At 50.0% G+C, this 7,803-nt stretch overlaps 1 long non-coding RNA gene across 1 annotated transcript in view; it reads left to right on the forward strand.

Annotated features, from left to right (window-relative positions):
- LOC110261128 overlaps positions 1 to 5,174 on the forward strand; it is a 29,144-nt gene extending 23,970 nt beyond the window's left edge. The window contains exon 2 of the long non-coding RNA XR_002344958.1: positions 4,458 to 5,174. This is a non-coding gene — a long non-coding RNA (uncharacterized LOC110261128). The remainder of the gene's footprint in view (positions 1 to 4,457) is intronic.

Below are 7,803 nucleotides of genomic sequence, written 5' to 3' on the forward strand. Positions count from 1 at the left end.
CCAGGGGTGTGGTTGGTTGCACATGGGTGGGGACTTTTCCTTGAAGGCCATGTCCCTTCCTGACTGTGAGCCTCAGGAGAGCAGGTACCTCATCTGACTCATTTTTTTCTCACACTGTACCCAATATACACCTAACACCTAGCAGGTGCACAGCAAACCACCTGGATGAAAAAGTACAATCGTAAGAATGGGGAAGGAGTAAAAAATTTTCAAAAAGCTCATGTTCCTTTAAACAGAGCAGAAATGACAGAGAATGTGGTTAACTGATTTTACTTGTGGCTTATGGATGGGAAGGGTGGTTCTATTCGATGCTATGCTATTCCATTCCACTTTATTTCTATTTCTAATCCTAGCTCTGTTCTATTCTGTTCTGTTCTACTCTATTCCATTCCATTCCATTCCGTTCCGTTCTACTCTATTCTAAAAAAACAGAAACAAGAACCTCACACTGCATAACGGGAACTAGTAAGGAAAGCCCCATCCCTGGTTTGTACCTCCACAACTCTGGCCCTGAAGAAAAGATCATTTCATATTTAATCAGCATTAGTTCTGGGCTGCTCTCAGGGGAACATGCTCACTCCAGGGCTGTGTAGTTTAATTCTCAGTGAGGCTAATTAGATCAGGGAAGGAGCCTGGGCTCAGGGCAGGTCACTCGCTAACAAGCAGAGAGGCAGAACCCCACCTGTCACCCACCCTCTGGACTGTATTTACTCCACCCTGCCCATCCCTTGAATCTTTCCAGCCCCTGCCTCAGGGGGAGAGCCGAACGAGAGGTCCCTCCCATGCCTTTGATGACTGGCACATCTCCTACGGGAGGAAGGACAACAGCCAATATTCAGAGGGGTAGGGGGCCACCCTCCTCAGAAGCTTCCCGGAACTTCTCTTGCATGGCAGGTGGTGAGGGGCAGGTGGGGGCATTCATAGCCAGCCCATCCTTCTCCTGGTGGGGACAGGATCTTTCCTTAGTCAACTTTCTTCTCCCTGTTAATTCTACTCAATACAATCTCTGTTTTCATTGCCATCCTCATCCTCATCACCTCCATCTTCATCCTCTTCCTCATCATCACCACCATCCTCACCACCACCATCATCATCCTCATCACCATTGTCATCATCATCACCATCATCATCACCATCATCACCATCTTCATCTGAGGTACCAGGTCATGGATGTTACTGGGTATCAGGCAATTTAAACACAAGATTTCAGGCCTTGAAGGAAAACATGCAAGGGTTTTCTCTGTTCCTCAGATGAGAAAACTGAGGCTTTGAAGGTAAATTGCTGGCCCACCACTGGTCAGTGGAGAAATGGGGACTGTGTCGGGGAGCTGCGAAGCCCGAGTCCTGGCTTCATAGCTCGCCAGCGGCGTGAGCCGTGGGCACATTCCCCAAATCTCAGCATTTGTTTCCTCCTCTCTCTTAGTTTCTTTGAATCCCATAACAATGCCAGAAGGCAGTGGTTGCATTGTGTCCATCTGCATTTTGAAGATGCAGAAAGTGAGGCTCAGGGGAGGGTAGAGCCTTGTCCATATTTGCGCCAATTAGATTTGGTGGCACTGGGACCTGGCCTGGGTCTCTCCTGTGCTGTCCCCTTCTCTTTTGTCCTGCTCATGCTGCACCAACTCAGTCTAGGGGAGCAGTTTGCCCTTCCCACACTCTCTGGAAAAACATGTTTGCTCAGGGATAAGGCACACTCTTCATGGAAAACACAGAAGGTCAGGTCATCCACACAAATTAACATAGGAAGAGTGCTGTGCTGTGTACCAGACTCAGCCTGGGTCCCCTCCAGGCCCTCCCCCTCCTTCCCTCTTTCTCCCTCTTTCCAAGGCACACAGAACAAGTGTGGGTTCATGGGCTCCAGGGCCAAACTAGGAGCCTGGGATGGAATCCTGGCTCTGCCATACCCCCCCATGTGTGCTGCTTGGCTGGTCTTTTTGCCTCTCCGAGCCTCAGCTGCTCATCTGTAAGGGGAGATAGACAATAATGGTACCTGCCTCATTGGAGTCTGGAGACCATGGACTTAATGGTTATGGATAAAGTGCTCAGACTAGGACTTCACAAATAGCAACCACTCAGTATGCAAGAGCTATTTCTTACTGTGGTTTGGTTTGGCTTCTGGAGTCACTTTGGAGAGTGGATGAGACCCCAAGCCCTTGACCCCAGTGCACACAGGGAGCTGTGGGAGCTGTAGCCTTCCTCAAAGAGTCAGATGTCCCCAGGTCCCCACTCTGACTCTGCCATCACTCTGTGTGACCTTAGACATGCTTGACCCTCTCTGGTCCTGACCCATCTTTCTTTTTTTTTCCCTTTTAAGGCCAAACCTGCGGCATATGAAGATTTCCAGGCTAGGGGTTGAATTGGAGCTACAGTGGCTGGCCTACACCATAGTCACAGCAATGCCAGATCTGAGCCATGTCTGTGACCTACACTACAGCTCATGGCAATGCTGGATCCTTAACCCACTGAGTGAGGCCAGGGATCAAACCTGCATCCTCCCAAACACTATGTCAGATTCTTAACCCGCTGAGCCACATGGGAACTCCAGATTCGCCATCTTTCCATGGAACTGCCATCTCCAGGCTACCTGCCACCTCTAAACCCTAGCATACTGGGATCAGTCTGAATCCCCACCCACAGAGGCACCCACCAGACTTTGGGAAGATGAAGGGGGCAGAAAAATCCACCCTGAAGAGAAGCCGGGTTGTCCCATTCAACGTGCCTGCAGCTATTTATCCTTTGAGGAGCGCTTCCTCTGCCCTGCTATAGTTGGCATGATGAAGGCGTAAAAGCACACAATTTACATCCCCGTTTGAGACCACATGCGAAAGGTCATTTCATCCAAGAGGAGATATTGATTCCAGAGGCTGTATTGTGGAACCCTTTACTGTGGGTGTTGTGCTGAGTCAGAATTCTCCATGAATTTCCTCATTTAATCTTCACAGGTTCCCTTTGCTGTAATTGTGGGGGTTCCTGGGCCCATTTTACAAGTGAGCAAAATGAGACCCCGGGAGTGTAAGCAAGGTCACGCAGCTGGCAAATGGTGAAACCATACTCCAACCACATTTCCTTGACTCTGAACTCCAAATCCTTTCTACCAGGCTCCTCTGCCTCATTTGATTTAAACCAGATGATAACATTAGGGGTGGGGTATCACATTAGCTGCTTCACCATCATTTTACTTCTTTCTCATCTCCTCTTTCTCCTGCACCCCCCACCCCCATCAACTGTCCCAGACTGTCATTGCCCTCAAGTCTCCCACTTTCTTGGTAGGTGACAATAGAAAACACAGAGTCTCCTTGCTCCCTGCCTGGAACTCCTGTCTCCTCTGGTTGAGTCCTTATCCTAGTTATCACCAGGCTCTCTGCTGCCTCCCCTCCTCTCCTCCCCTACCCACATGTCCCCCGAAGCTGCTCTTGCAAAGGACACCAAGGATTTCTTGGTGGTGACATCCAAAGGGCACTTGCCAGAGCTTCCGTGGCTGGATCACCACTTGCTTGCTGGTGACCACTGGGGATCACCATTCATCTTTGCTGACTATCACTGACTATAAATGCCCAGGCCGATTGCCATTGACCACTGTGGATGGCCTGTGACTGCCGTTGATCACTGCTGAATACCATTGTCACTATTGACCATTGCCTACTCCCTGATTCCTGCTTCTCTGTCCCACTCCCCTCCCTCTATGTCCCTCTTTCTCTTTCTTGCTTCCCCTCCCATCTTTCTGATGGATGATCCTCAAGCCACTTTTCTGGTCTCTCATCCTCACTGCACAGCCACTTTTATCATGGTGCTCCTCTACGATGCTTTGTCCCCCATCATACTCTCTTGGGATAGTCTAATCCACACCTGTGGCATCGCTACAGCCTCCAATGCTGAGGACCCCAAACCTCCATGTTCAAGCAGTGGATGGAGGGCTGGGGCTGGCTCTGTCACACACTGTCCAAGGCATACAGGGCAAGTCATGTCCCTGATCTTCGATTTCCTCACCTGTAAAAAAAAGGGGGAGGAAAGTGATAACTTCCTCCCTTAAAGGACTGCTGTGATGCTCAAATAAGGTCACAGATGTGGCTTTGTCCAAGGTCATGCCACACAGAAGATGCTGAGCACATGCTCATCTCTTTTCTTCTCATGAGATTCCCCTGGGCCAAGAGTCCTTCACTGAACCTTCAGCAAATCCCTCTGGGGGTTCCCCCAGAGGAAGGAAAGAGGCTCATTTCAGCGGGGTGATCAGGAAGGGTCTGGGAGACTTGTGAACATTAGCTGGTGGGGGATGGGAAGAGGTGACAGTAGGGTGTATCACTCCTTTTTGGGGTCAGAAAGGATCCTAACATGACCATAGTGTGACCTTGGAACTTCTAAATCCAGGTCTGACCATTCAGAGGGCATAGGGACAGTCCAGAGTTGTCCCATCTGCTCTCCACACCCTTGTCTTCACACCTTGTCTGACCCACTGGCAGAGAGAATGATGGATATCACCACTGGGAGAGAAGGATCAGAAGGTGCATCTGTGCTGGCCCAACGCCCACACCTCTGCCCAATGTGATATATCGAGACCAGCGTGAGGGGGACAGGCTGATGCTCACTGCACATCTGGCTCAGAGTGGGGCCTCCGGAACATTGCATGCTGGTAACATCTCCCTGGGGAAGAAAATGCTTGGTCCTCTGGGAAAGGAATGTCTGTTCTCTGGGCTGGTAGGTATTGAGAGGTAAGGTCTGCAAAGTCCATCCCCATGTTCTGAATTCACAAAATCCAGAATTTTCAAAATCCAGTGTGGTTTCCTGCAGCCACACTCTGTTCTGCTTGCTTCCTTTCTCCCAACAGGTTTACTAATCCTTCTGTCCCTGACCCTGGGCTGAGCACATGGCATCTGGAAATAAGTTGTGACCACTGCCTTGTCCAGTGAGGACCATGCCAGACAAATAGATGATCACCACGTCACCACGCGGTACTGGCAAGGTCTGGAAGGTGCATCCAGTTATGCCTGGGTAGGGAGGGGCTCAGCGTTTCTCCTCCAGATGCTCAGTTCCATCCACAGTACCAAGGCCTCAGAGCTTGGAAAGGTCTAGGAAAATGTTTAGAAAAAGAGCCATGGGATTTAAATACAAACAGAAAGCTGCAACATAAATGCAACATGAAGCTGATGCATGTTTAATTAAATGTCTACAAAATGTAACATTGTCGGAGAGTCACTTTCTGCTCTACTTAGCTCTTACATAAACATGGATTTAGTGTGGGATCTGATCGCAATTTGTGTGAACTGATGGAGGAAGGAACTTCCCAAAGTTAGAAGATCTAGGGCTGAAAAGGTCTTAAAAGAACAGTGGTTGGGGTAGGTGGGTGGGGAGAAGTGGCGGGGGTGGGGAGAGAGCCTGGACGTTACAGAGGAGGGAGATGTGGCTGGAAGGGCGAGAGGCATTTAACCCACAGAGAGAAGGGCATTCCCGGGCAGTGGGAACAGCACGTGCAGAGGAGCAGCAGGTGCAGGCCTGGCAGAGCCTGGTGCACCTGAAGAATAGGGACCATTTCCATCACTTGGGCATGAAGTAGGGTGGGGACATGGAGGAGAGGGGGCTGTGGTACATGCGTTCTTTCCATCCCGCAGCCTCTCTGCAACTTTGCACCTGCTTCCTCATCATTAAAGTCCAGAGAAGGAAGAAAAGGGGAGGTGGCTTCAGATGGGTTACATCACCTCTACCTGGCCATCTGGGAAAAGGGGCTAAGCTGCTGCCTCCTCACCCCCAGGGCTGGGAAGGCTTTGAGGAGGGAATCTCCAGCACTAGAGGACAGCACTGGGACAAAGGAGGCAGGAAGTACTGGGAGACATCAGGCTTGGGAGTCATCAAAGGAATAGGTGCCATGGAGCAGAAGAAAGCCTGCTTCCTGTGGAAGTGAGCATTTCATATTAGGATGGAATCTAGCCTCATCTGGGCAGCCTCCTACACAGAAGCTGGGTGGGCAGAGGGGTGGGAGGCTGGTTAACGCGTATTACCAGGGAAGGTGAACCAGATCAATTTTAAGAGTGTTAGCACAGCTCACAGTGTACAGATGCCTGGTACTGGGCTAAGCCCTCTGCCTATAGCAATCACTGAATCCTCATAGGAGCGCTATCAGTACAAACTATGACTGCCCCCTTTTAACAAAAAGGAAACTGAGACAACAGAGAGATGATGTTAACACCAAAAATATTGGCTGGTGAAAGATGGAGCCAGGATGTGACCTTCAAGTTTCCTGCAACTCCAAATTCCAACTAAAATCCTAGGCTTCTGAGATTTCTAAGATCTTGTATTTTAATTCTCAAACTCCATAATTCAATGGTGTCGTGAAACTAAGGTGCTCTATTTCTAACTTTCCATGATTCTCAGAGCCTTAGAGTCTATAATTTGATGCTAAGTCTGAGGATCTAAAACTCTATTACTCTAAGATTCTCTGTGTCTAATATTTTATAGGTGATACAGGGGGTTATTCAAAAGCAAACAGCAGGTGGTAGGGAATTTCTTTTCCTTCCTTCCCCTCAAAGAGAGAGGTCAAGGCTATCTTTCCAAAGGTCTGAGTGGTCCCTCCCCACCCGTGGCCCTGGAGGTGGGCAGGAGAAGCCAAAACCTTGCTATTTTGGGCACATTAATCTGAGATGTTCCCAAGGGGGATGATTGGAAGCCAATGCATGGGGAGGAAAGTGACCCAGAAAGCTTTAGGGGCATTTTCTAGAAGTGGGCCGTCAGGGCCCCCTCCTCCTCCCTTGCAGTGCCTGGAAGGGTAGGGAGGGTCCTTGGAGAGGAAGGGCTGCAAAGTGTGTCCAGGAGGCTGGTCCTCAGTGAGGTGTTCCTCCTTAGGCCCCACCTTCAGTCACCCGAGCCCACTCCCTGTTCGGTTTTGCTCATAGTAGGTTTCATCGTCTGCGATTATTTTCTCAGTCATGCATTTACGTTTATGTTTATTGCTCATCCATCTCTCCTGAAATGCCAGCTCTCTGAGGGCAGAGACCAAGTCTGGGCGGAGCATGAAGTGGGTATTTGTTCTTGGAGCGAGTGTCTGAATGGCACCATCAGACCAAGGCTGAGATGCCATCCTCATCTAATCAGCTGCTGGGTCCAGATGGCTTGTCTCCTAAAGAGCTCTGGGATCCATGCTCCGCCTCCCTGCACCTCTCCTAGGGTCCTTATTCAGGGCACAGGGTCTGGAGCCAGGATGCTGAGGTCAAATCTGCCACTTACTAGCTAAATGACTGGAGGCAAATGATTTAATCTATCCGTACCTGCTATTCTCCAAAAAACAGAGATTGCACTAATCATACCCACCTCTTAAGGTTAGTGAAAGACATAAGGTCTGTGTCTAAAGGGTTTAGAGTGAGCCTGGCTGACTGGAAGCCCTCAGTGTCAGCTGTGGCTATTAATAGAATCATTATTACTATTATACCTTGTCTCCCTAATGCCTACTGAAGGAGGCCCCCAAAGCCCTTCTTGGTGACCCCTCCCCCCAACCTAATCCTCCCCATCTTTTCAATTACCCAGAATCCCCCTTCCCCTGTATTTTTCTGGCCTCCATGCCTTTGGACATGCTGTTCCCCCTGCCTGGAATGCTCTTCCACCATCTTCCCCTGGCAAACCTTTACTTCACCTGGATGAATCAGCTCAGATGCCGCCTTCTCTGTGAAGTCAGCTCAGAGATCCCCTCCTCCACCCCTCCTGAAAGCCCCCCTGGGTTGCCAGCACCCTCTATGGGCTCCCACAGACATGGACACACTCCAGATCCTACTTCCAATCACCCAGCGCCATCCCAGACGTTCCCCAGGGTAGCGACGTCCC

This window comes from Sus scrofa, chromosome 6 (genome assembly GCF_000003025.6).
Source record: "Sus scrofa isolate TJ Tabasco breed Duroc chromosome 6, Sscrofa11.1, whole genome shotgun sequence".
Taxonomy (NCBI): domain Eukaryota; kingdom Metazoa; phylum Chordata; class Mammalia; order Artiodactyla; family Suidae; genus Sus; species Sus scrofa.